The sequence below is a fragment of the Pelophylax lessonae genome (genome assembly GCF_965119305.1).
Source record: "Pelophylax lessonae genome assembly, chromosome: 4".
In the NCBI taxonomy this organism is placed as follows: Eukaryota; Metazoa; Chordata; class Amphibia; order Anura; family Ranidae; genus Pelophylax; species Pelophylax lessonae.
Window position 1 is genome coordinate 547,305,665 of NC_138771.1, and position 12,542 is coordinate 547,318,206.

Here is a 12,542-nt window from a genome sequence, read left to right on the forward strand (position 1 = left end):
ATTTGGGCACTGCCTGCAACAGGTAGTAAATGTGATGTCAATTCAGTATATTACCGCATGAAGATAGCAGTCGTCAGATAGTCATCAACAGATTTATTGATATTAGTAAAGTTAGTTTCACACCTCTGTGTTGCTGAAGCACGCAATATTACATGGCACTTTGTGTGAAGAAATGTGGGCTATCAATAAGGTTTTTTTTTTTACTGAAACGCGTAAGCTGCTGTAACCTGCACACTGTACCCTTTACCAATAAAGTACTTTTGTCAGTTGGACGAGTTGCCGGCTCTTCATCTTATGCTCTCGCTTTTTGTGGACAGTTGCAGTACCATCTATTTAGAATGGCTCCTAAAAGTAGAAGCACATTTGCCTGCAGTACACCACAACACTCATTCTACATTGGAATAATGCTGCTAATCCAGTTTTTTGTCTGCTGCATTCACATCACACTCAAAATGTATCCTACTGCACCACCACAGAGCAGCATCAGGGCTTTTAATATGCAGCGGGGGGGATAAGGCAGATGTTTTGGAATGGAAAGAGACCTATGGAAGTGTACATTGTGAATCAAAGTCAGTCCATCTCTTTTAAAATAGTTTCCTGAAGGAAGGCAAACAGTGAGGGCCTAACTATCCCTCGGCATTGTGGCAATGCATGGTAAACGTGTTACCACAACCCATGGCAATTTCTCTGCTTTAGGTGTGGTGCCATTCATTGTGAATGCACCCTAAACGCAGTGTACAGTAGAGCCTAATGCACAATACCGTGTGTTGTGGTGTGCCGCATTGTCAAAAAAGTATCACACTCATCCGTTGCGTTCTGTTGGCAGCCCATTCATAGTGAATGGACTGCTTTAACGCAATGCACATTAGCATGTGTTATAACATGATCTAATGCTTGTGCATTAGCCTCTGATTAAGCCCACATGGGTGAAACTCATTACGGGGTTCTTCTATGGTTGGGGAACAGCAGAAGCCAATTCTCATCATCTTTTACTTCTTTAGCTTTACGGTCTGTAGAACTTGTGTGCGGCCGGGTGCTATATTCTTGTAATGTGTGCGCATTAGCACACTGCAACAAAAGTGTGAATGAGCTCTAAAGAATAATTCACTTACAGTGTTTTTTACAGGGTATTGATGCACCATAGAAAAAAATGATGGACTTTAAAGGTGTTCACCATGCATTAGGAAAAGCACTGATGCTTTATGCTTTACCTATCTTTCTGCCGTTAAAGTTGAACTCCAGGTATGGATTTTATTGCATAGTTACATTTGTCCGGCTTGTAGTATGCATATGCCTGATTGTTGTTGAAACAGAGAATCACTGTAGTAGTCACTGCTACTAAAGTTATCGCCGCTGTCTTCTGGATCCCCTGCTGAGTGGCTTCCCTGGTGCATAGTAACCACAGGGGGTCTCTTGTGTGGCACAAGCGTCAGTCACAGAACGCCTTGCATTATTCCCTTTGGATGCAAAGTGTTCCCTGATTGGATTCTCAGTGAATGCAAAGCGTTCTATGATTAGACTGGTAAGTGTCAAAAGAGAAGGCCCCCAAAAATGTCTCTAGCTGCTTCACATATGTTATTGGTACTGGTACTACTGATGTATTGAATTGTATTGTAAGTGTACTGTTTATTTAACTAAACAATAGGCCCTCTAAGACATAGACCTCAAGGGAAAAATTCCTTAAATATCCATATACACAAAGGCGTCTTAAAGCGCCAAACATAAGGAAAAAGGGGGAGTATACCAGTAAAGGGTACAGAGAGAAACACTAGATAAAAGAAACTGGCTTGGTAACTCTAAACCACCGGATCCACATTGGATATATAGTCAAAAACTCACTGGAATAAAACAAATATATTTTTATTGAGAAATATCAAAAGTATGTATAATAGCCAAATCCACCATGATAGAACATATAAGGTATCTAAACACATAACTAACAATACACACATAAACTAAAAATAAAACAAATAACACCCCACCCCCTATCCCCATGAATCCTCTTTACCAAAACCCAAGATTACCCAAGGAGTAGGTAGAACTCAATGCATTTAGGCGTGCAGCCATATAGGGTCATAAAACCTTAAACCTAAAACCTAAACCTTAAAACCTCCTCTAGACCACACATAAATGTGTTTGATTCATCCCTTCAAGATCTATGGATGCAAGTGTCTCTAAACCCAGCTTGTTTCATCTTCTAAATATTTTAAACATGAGATATGTAAAGGGAACTTTTCTGAGAGTATATAAAGGTCCTTAATGCATTTTCTCTACAGCTATTTTATCCTCAATCATCCATTGCCAGCCCCTATGTATCTTTTTGTTCCTTTATGGATCTACACAGTGCAAAAGACTGATCCCTTGCTAACCACATTTTTTGCCAACCCTCTTTATGACTCTATACAGTATGGCTACACACTTGAATGCATTGAGTTCTACCTACTCTTTGGGTAATCTTGGGTTTTGGTAAAGAGGATTCATGGGGATAGGGGGTGGGGTGTTATTTGTTTTATTTTTAGTTTATGTGTGTATTGTTAGTTATGTGTTTAGGAGATGCAGACGTGTCCATAGTGCTGTCCGGGGCCAGATTGAAGTCGCCACATAGAAGTAGATTGCCCCACTGGAGGGACTTAGCTTTGCCCACAACTGAGCGTATGAATGGCATCTGGTGAGCGTAAAGATTGACCAAGTTATGTGTTTAGGTACCTTATATGTTCTATCATGGTGGATTCCTCCTGGGAGGATTTGGCTATTATATACACTTTACTTTTAATATTTCTCAATAAAAATACATTTGTTTTATACCAGTGAGTTTTTGACTATATATCCAATGTGGATCGGGTGGTTTAGAGTTACCAAACCAGTTTTTTTTATCTAGTGTTTCTCAAGTGTACTGTTTACCTTTTTGTTGTAAAGAGCTGCGCAAACTGTTGGCACTGTATTATAATAATAATAATAATAATATGACCTAATGGTAGATATCCAATCGAAGCTCTACATATGTATGTTATATTACATATACACAGCAATAACAAGTGTATTGATGTTGTTATTGAAAGATAGTTCCTCTTTTCTAGGTACTATTCAACACCCTCTGTTACTGTTTACACAAGCATGACTGCACAAGAAATGATTCTCCCATCATAAAAGACAAAACTGACATGCTTATGCCAATAGATATACTTCAGATCCTTTATTGGCAATTGATTTGGACAAACCTTAAAATAACTTTTGCTAAACTCAAAACGGCTTTCATTTAAAGTGTATCCAAACCCAAATATAAAATTGTAATATATTGCAGGTTACCAGATCTTAGATGCAGTGATTGCATTTGTTTTCCCTATCAGACTTTCTTTCCCTTATTTTTACCTAATAATCCTGCAGATAACACACTTTTTCTGCTAGAGTGGCTATGCGTACTAAATACACCAAATTCTGTATTGTTCATAGTTGTATGACATCCATATACTGTATGTATAAAATACAATACAAGAAAGGCATTAAACTAAACCGTGAAATAAACCTTACAAAATTAAATGTGGATTGCATCAAATTTCTTGCAGGTCCTGTTTTCTCCACCTCTACTTAAGGGTCAACTGCCAGAAAGCTGTTCACATAAACTACACAGAGCTCAATTGTTTTCTTCTTGTAATTTTTTTTTCTTGTAAATCACCCATCTAAACCATATTTTGTTAATTTTTTTGGGACAACCACCACAAGCTTTATAGGTCACTCCACTGGATCGCTATCACCTTCCTTGTGTAGGAGTATAGTATACGTATAAATAGTTTTGTGGCAGCATCCGACTCCTCATCTTCCATCAGACCCAAGAAGCATTTCTCTGGGTTGCATATACTGGGCAAAACTGTCTGCCATAAAGATTGTAAACTGAGACTGGAAGGGCTACATTTTGTCACAATACCAAATCAAGTGTATTAATGAACCTTCTGCATTTTTGCACGTATAGCATATGGAATTATCTCTTCTCTTCCCCATTTTGAACAAACATAGTGATGTGAAGTATGTTTGGTGGTGATATCGCATTTGAATCATCTTATCTTTAGATGAGATAACAGTGGCTAAATAAGTATTTAGGACTTCCGTCCATAACTCTTGAGATAAATTTGGCAGCGGACCCGCCCACCCTTGCATTGAATGTATACTTCTGTTCTCTCTATAAGAGTCATGAAGCTATAATATTGTGATACCAACTAAGAATGATCAAGGGATAATAACAATTGTTCTAACTGAGTGGTTGACAGGACACCTTCCCTCCTACAAACTGAGCATTTTCCATGTGTCTCAATTGAAAGTATTGGAGGACCAGGAAGCCAGTACCTATTTTTCTAACTGTAAATCTCGGAAGAAAGCAAACGAGTCATCTTTATACAGTTGGTGAGCGTATTTAACATCATGTTGTTTCTACCGACGACCCTGTTCCACTTTGTAAAACTCTTGCAATAGTGGGTTGAACCATAGGGGAGCATTAGGTGACCTGGACAAAGGAGCATCCCCCACTACCTTGAATGCCAGAATAAAGATTTTCCAGGAAAGTGGCAATAATACATTCACAGGTCTGGAAGTGCCAGGACTCCCCCTGTGTTGGGCAGTTTTCCACTAGAGTCTTCAACTAGATCCTTTGGGGGGGGGGGGGGGAGACTCCCACATGAGCGAGGTAGGTATCAAGTCAATTTATTGAAACGTTGTTTCAGGCTGGAATTTAAACACGTTGACCTTTGTTCATCTTTATTACATAGCGGTGATGGGATTACTGGAAAAATAACAATGTTTTCCAGTTTATCTCACAGGAAGCAACAAGGACACCACATTTCTGGCAAGATCAATATTGATTTTCTTTACTTGCTGTAAAAATGATCTTAGCCTGAAAATTAAAAACTAGTGCATCCTGAACATTTAAGGACTGGTAATCTGCAATATTTAAAATGTTTGTTTTTGGTTTTAGTTACCCTTTGATCGATAGATTAGTCAGCTCATCCAAATGATTCCTATCAGGATTAAACAATCTCTCCTTTCAGCTTCCAGTATCTCCTAAATTGTGCCACCCCAATTGACCTGAGCATTGTACTTCTCAGGACGAATCTAAAGCTGGGCATACATGGATGGAAATTTGGCTGGTTCAGCATGAAACAGACAAATTTCATTCAATGTTAGGACATTTCCTGTTCATGAGAATTCGATCTATCAATAGATTTCCCATGAACTTGCTTGTTGGAAAAGCACTGTATCCAATAGGCTGCAGCGTTGATCATTGTATTCTGACAGCGGAAGAATCCAGCTGACTCATCTGTCAGAATACAATGACGCAGCTGGGAGGATTCCTGCATCTACTATGGATGTGTGGATGGGGAAATCCATTCTGTTTTTTCCATTCAGTCTGTTGGCTGATTAAAAAACTGGACCATGCCTGGCTAGCTTAATGGATAAGTCCAGGCAGAACCTACCTAATGCCTAAACCTGCTCTTTGCCACATTCTAAACCTAATCTATCTAACCCTATAAACAGTGGCGGCCGGTTCGTTGGGGGCGCAGGGGCGCCACCCCCCCATCCATGCGTCCGGACCCTAATCTACATGCAGGGGTGCCGGACGCATGTAATTCAGCGGGGCTTTTTTTTTTTTTTGGCATCACCTGATTAGAGCCAGAGGCTCTAATAGGGCGATGCAAAGGGTGGACCCGGGGCGCAGAGCAGTGCGTCCCGAGCCCACCCATTGTGTGAAAATAGCAAATGAAAATTTGCTATTGTCACACGGATCCTCCTCCTGGCCAATCAGGGAATGTGTCCGATACGCGCTTCCTGATTGGCCGCAAGGCAAACCCCATGCCATTGGCCGAGGAGGAGGCGGGAGCGGGAGGACTCGTGGAGACGCGCCACAGGGGGACTGAAGAGAAGCCGACGCCGGGACTGCTTCAGGGCTCCAGGTAAGTGCACTGGTCTGGGGGGGGTGGCACACTGCATTGAAGGGGGCACGCACGCTGGTCTCTGCATTGAAAGGGGCATGTACGCTGGTCGCTAAATTGAAAGGGGCATGTACGTTGTTCACTACATTGAAAGGGGCATGTATGCTGGTCACTACATTGAAAGGGGCATGTACGCTGGTCACTACATTGAAAGGGGCATGTACGCTGGTCACTACATTGAAAGGGGCATGTACGCTGGTCACTACATTGAAAGGGGCATGTATGCTGGTCACTACATTAAAATGGGCATGTATGCTGGTCACTACATTGAAAGGGGGCATGTATGCTGGTCACTGCATTGAAGGGGGCATGTATGCTGGTCACTACATTGAAGGGGGCATGTATGCTGGTCACTACATTGAAAGGGGCATGTACGCTGGTCACTACATTGAAAGGGGCATGTACGCTGGTCACTACATTGAAAGGGGCATGTACGCTGGTCACTACATTGAAAGGGGCAGGTACGCTGGTCGCTACATTGAAAGGGGCATGTACGCTGGTCACTACATTGAAAGGGGGCATGTACGCTGGTCACTGCATTGAAAGGGGGCATGTATGCTGGTCACTGCATTGAAAGGGGGCATGTACGCTGGTCTCTGCATTGAAAGGGGGCATGTATGCTGGTCACTGTTTTGAAGGGGGCACACTGGTCACTGTGCATTGAAAGGGGGCATGCTGGTCACTGTGCATTGAAAGGGGGCACGCTGGTCTCTCTGCATTGAAAGGGGGCACGCTTGTCTCTCTGCATTGAAAGGGGGCAGGCTATACCATAATTACTGAAGGCCCCTTTCGCACTTTTGCGACCTCAAAGTCACGCAATTGTTTACAGCGTTTTTTTTCCGCAAAGAAATGCCTATTACATTTTTCTGTTTGCGCCCCCCCCCCCCCAAAAAAAATTTTGAGCACCAGCCGCCACTGCCTATAAAGAAAAAATCGCTGTACTTACCTTTTATGCATCTGATCTAGTCCTGTCTCCAGCAAAAGAAACTGTGTGCAGGAGAGGACTGACAAGGGCTGTAAAATAAATGGGAAGTGACGTCACCCATAGCCTAACTATAGGGCTTCCATTGTGGAGTGCCTCTTCTGCACCCGCCGCCACGCTGAAGCCGCAACTGACCACTCAGCAAGGGACCGGACTGGATCAGAATAGGTAAGTACAGTGATTTTTGCTTTACAGGGTTAGATAGATTAGGTTTGGAATGAGGCAAAGAGCAGGTTTAATGTTAGTTAGGATTTGCCTGGACTTATCATTTAACAGTTCTAGTAAACTATGGGGTCGGTATTTTGGATAGGTGGCCATGCTTATGTGTATCTCTACCTGCAGATTTGACCAAGGTTTTCATTATCTGTGTCTGCAGAGAAATATTGCCAACAGTATTAGGACTACGGTCTTTAAAGGAAAGACAGCACTAGTCCATGGACCCACCACTCAGAAGTGTCTGTGACCTGCTAGGCTTCTACCTGCAACTGAAGTCCCAGGACTGAGACAAGACTAACAAATGATCTGACCATTGAAGATCCTTTCTTTTCAATAGGTACTTTAACTTGCATGCTTTTGGAGAAATTTCACAGGCCCTTTGCTAAAGAGTTAAAATAGATATTTAGCCTTGGTCCATAAAGGAAAACATGGCTATAGAAGAATAACTGACAACTGTCTCTAATTTCCAGGAATAAAGTCAGTTTGTAGAAAGTTGTCCTTGGCCATTTGCTCTATTTTTCAACACTGATTAATCTCTCATATTACAATTTTACTTTTTCAATGTAACTTTATTTTTAATACGGAATGTAATATAACAGAACACACAAATATATCCTGTAAATGAGAGGAGAGGATACAAAGCACAAAGGAATGCATGACTTGGAACACACATGCAAGCTTCTCCGTGAACATAAGTTACATTAAGTTGAGCCTGGTATGTCTTCTGTATTTGCTAATAGCTTCTCACTATTGAGGATTTACTTCCTCAATAGTAAAAAGCTATTCAAGTTTCTGGTTCTGCAATAAGTTAGTGTGATCTCTATTTTAGCTTCCTACTTTGTTACTCAATGTACTACCTCTCTGTCCACCCTATCATCTGCCTTCTTATCTTCAATGTAAATGTTTATGTACTATGTGATCATGGCTCTGGTTTATTCCACATCCAATTGCAGTTCCCTCAGGTTTCTGTGTCTTTAAGCCTATTCAGTGTGGCTTCTGTGTGTCTTGAATGCTGTATTTTTAGCCTGCATTGTCACACTGTAGGTCAAGCTCTAGAGAAATTTTCATTCTGTCTGCGCCTTACATCCAACAGAGACTCAGGAACAAGTTTGGACCTGCTGTCATCTATTTGCAACAGTCTAAGATGTGGCTTCATTTTTTTAACATAAGATGCCATGCACAAATATAGCTAAGGTAGGCAAAGTGGTCATTGGTTGCACAATGCAATTCGATTATTTAAAAATATTGACATCTATAGAAAGAAAATTGAGAAAAAAACCGTGTGACTTCTTGGTCTTTTCATCATGTAGCCTGATCCTAAGCTTTGTAGTTAATGATACGAGTAAGCCATTCAATGCTAGGTAATATGGACTTAAAATAACTGCAGGTAAAACTGTTAAATGCTTGTTATAGAAAGTATAGCCTCTTCAGTGGGGTATCCTTAATGTGTGCAGTGCACAGGGGCTCCAGAGAGGATGGGGTGCACTGTGCACTCATTTACTGCACACATTTGGAATTTGATTCTTAGGGGTTCATTTACTAAGAGTTCTATAACAGCAAATAAATGCAATTTTCAGTTTCAAAATTCAGAATTTTGCGTTAAATAACGAATATGGTGTTTGTTTGATTGAGCGGTAATCACCACATTTTTTCATGCAGAAATTTATCACACTGAGCTGGCTGCTAATGAGTGTGCTGGGAAGCCGCCCGTCATGTGCCTAACATTGGATGACTCATTAGCACGCCAAAATGTAAAAAAAAAAAAAACTGCATGGTCCCCCCCCCCCCAAAATCCATACCAGACCCATATGCAAGCATGCAACCCGGCAGGTCAGGAAAAAGGGAAGGATGAGCGAGCACCCCCCCCTCATTAACAGTACCAGGCCACGTGACCTCAACATCCCCACCCCCAAAGCACCTCGTCCCCATGTTGATAGGGACAATGGCCTCTTCAACCCTGGGCTATGGTTGAGGGGGTCAGCGGGCAGGGGGCTTATCGGAATCTGGAAGCCCCCTATAACAGATCCCCCAGATCCAAGCCCCCCATGTAGATGTGTATGAGGTACATTATACCCCTACTCTTTTACCAAAAAAAAGTAAAAAAGAAATAAAAAAATATTTCTCCTGATGTAGATCCATCATCAATCACAATGCCCGCCCGCCCGCCGCCACCGCCAGACTCCAAAAAAGAAAAAAAGCTCCCTCCGAGACCAAGGCTAACCACTGAATGCCTGCTCTGTCATGTGACCGTTTTAAAATAGGTAAGGGCAGGGCCATCCGGTGACATCACCTGGTGGCACTGCCCCCTTGTGACATCCCTGACCCAGCGTGCAGCAGTCGGTGATGTCACAAGGAGGCGGTGCCACCAGATGACGCCACCAGGTGGTCCTGCCCCTTACCTATTTAGGAAATGTCACACGGCAGAGCAGGCAGACCACAGGCGTGTTCGTTGGGAGTGGAGCTAAAATAATTGTCAAAAACTCTTGTATTGTCTTTATTCACTTTTACACTTTTTTGCTGAATAGATAGGGGTGCATTTTTAAGTACCAATGTTTGTCGCTACTCCACGAGCGTGCGGAATTTTGAAGCATGACATATTAGGTATCAGTTTTTTCCAGCATAACATTTTCTTTCACATTAGAGAAAAAATTGGGCTACCCTTACTGTTTTCTTATTTTTTAATTCAAAAAAGTGTATTTTTTCAAAAGAAAATTGCGTTTTTAAGACTGCTGCGCAAATACGGCGTGACATAAAGTAGTGCAATAGTCTCCATTTTATTCTCTAGGGTCTCTGCTAAAAACAAATATATAATGTTTGGGGGTTCTAAGTAATGTTCTAGCAAAAAATACAGATTTTAACTTGTAAACAAGAAGTTTCAGAAATACAGTATCTCACAAAAGTGAGTACACCCCTCACATTTATGTAAATATTTAATTATATCTTTTCATGTGACAACACTGAAGAAATGACACTTTGCTACAATGTAGAGTAGTAAGTGTACAGCTTGTATAACAGTGTAAATTTGCTGTCCCCTCAAAATAACTCAACACACAGCCATTAATGTCTAAACCGCTGGCAACAAAAGTGAGTACACCCCTAAGTGAAAATGTCCAAATTGATACCTCCCCGGTATCATGTGACCCGTTAGTGTTACAAGGTCTCAGGTGTGTTAAATTTGGCATTATCGCTCTCACTCTCATGTCTCACTCATGGCAAAGAACTCTCGGAGGATCTGAAAAAAAGAATTGTTGTTCTACATAAAGATGGCCTAGGCTATAAGAAGATTGCCAAGACCATACAGTGGTTTAACAGCACAGGTTCCCCTAGGAACAGAACAGGCCTTGCCATGGTCGACCAAAGAAGTTGAGTGCATGTGCTCAGTGTCATTTCCAGAGGTTGTCTTTGGGAAATAGACATATGAATGCTGCCAGCATTGCTGCAGAGGTTGAAGGTTGAAGGGGTGGGGGGTCAGCCTGTCAGTGCTCAGACCATACGCCGCACACTGTATCAAATTGGTCTACATAGCTAATGTCCCAGAAGGAAGCCTCTTCTAAGGATGATGCACAAGAAAGCCCGCAAACAGTTTGCTGAAGACAAGCAGACTAAGTTCCAGTGACCCATGTCCTGTGGTCTGATGAGACCAAGATAAACTAATTTGGTTCAGATGGTGTCAAGCGTGTGTGGTGGCAACCAGGTGAGGAGTACAAAGACAAGTGTGTCTTGCCTACGGTCAAGTGTGGTGGTGGGAGTGTCATGGTCTGGGGCTGCATGAGTGCTGCCGACACTGGGGAGCTACAGTTCATTGAGGGAACCATGAATGCAAACATGTACTGTGACATACTGAAGCAGAGCATGATCTCCTCCGTTTGGAGACTGGGCCGCAGAGCAGTATTCCAACATGATAAAGACCCCAAACACACCTCCAAGATGACCACTGCCTTGCTAAAGAAGCGGAGGGTAAAGGTGATGGACTGACCAAGCATGTCTCCAGACCTAAACCCTATTGAGCATCTGTGGGGCATCCTCAAACAGAAGGTGGAGGAGCGCAAGGCCTCCAACATCCATCAGCTCTGTGATGTTGTCATGGAGGAGTGGAAGAGGACTCCAGTGGCAACCGGTGAAGCTCTGATGAACTCCATCCCCAAGAGGGTTGGTGACCACACAAAATGTTGACACTTTGGGCCCAATTTGAACATTTTCACTTAGGAGTGTACTCACTTTTGTTGCCAGCGGTTTAGACATTAATGGCTGTGTGTTGTTATTTTGAGGGGACAGCAAATTTACACTGTTATACAAGCTGTACACTCACTACTTTAAATTGTAGCAAAGTGTCATTTCTTCAGTGTTGTCACATTAAAAGATATAATAAAATATTTACAAAAATGTGAGGGGTGTACTCACTTTTGTGAGATACTGTAGGCATGGTCTCTAAGTGGTTAAAAGGGGCTTTCCGATTCCGATAAGCCCCCTGCCCGCAGACCCCCACAACCACAGCCCAGGGTTGTGGGGAAGAGGTTCTTCTTTCCATCAACATGGGCACAAGCTTTGGGGCCTTCCTTTCCTGACCTGCCGGGCTGCATGCTTGGATAAGGGTCTGGTTTAGATGTTGGGGGGGGGGGCCCCACACCTTTTGCATGGGGTTCCCCTTAAAATCCATACCAGAGCTGAAGGGAGACCCCACCCTGTTGTCGGCATGTTTTTTCACATTCGGCTGTCACCCACTGACAGCTGATGAGTCATCCTTTGTTAATGGTGCGGTGGCCGGCTTCCTTGGTCAGTCGTTAGCAACCAGCTATTGGGGGGACCCCCACGCTGTTTTTGACAAATCTTGCTTGTGATACCGCCAAAAAAACCCTGGTGATAAATATTCTGTTTGTGAATTGGACTTAAGAGCTTACCGCATGTTTTTTGACGATATGTACAGGCACATTTTTGATTTTGTGGTAAATAGCACATAATCGTTATTTCTATTTTGTTCAACGGACACAGCGCTCCATAAATCATAACTACTAGGTTATATTGCCTCCTCCAGGAGTAGGACTAGGCAGAACAAAAAACACCTAGCTATGCCTATGGGCTGTCCTCAGCTTGGTAAATAACCCCCCTCTCTGCTCTTGGTAATCAGTTTTAAACTGTCTAGTCAGGAGTAAGGACCAAGGCTCCCGACTGGGATCTCTAGTGCTAGCAATTTTTTTCTCCTACCTTACATCTTTTTTGTTTTTTCTCTCGGGAAATCTACAATCAACTACCGGGCTGGGCGACGGGCTGGATGATCTAAAATCCATTGTTTCCCCAAGCACAGCCAGCACGAGCAGACCACAGCTACGCGCTAGGTCGGGCCTGACTTAGCCTCATGGACAGAAGCT

The 12,542-nt window shown here is 42.6% G+C and overlaps 2 protein-coding genes across 2 annotated transcripts in view; one reads left to right on the forward strand and one right to left on the reverse strand.

Annotated features, from left to right (window-relative positions):
* The window catches only part of NCAPH (non-SMC condensin I complex subunit H), a 207,752-nt gene that overhangs the window by 125,408 nt on the left and 69,802 nt on the right, over positions 1 to 12,542 (forward strand). The window lies entirely within an intron of this gene.
* Positions 1 to 12,542, reverse strand: part of LOC309554161 (uncharacterized protein) — a 128,652-nt gene that overhangs the window by 65,019 nt on the left and 51,091 nt on the right. The window lies entirely within an intron of this gene.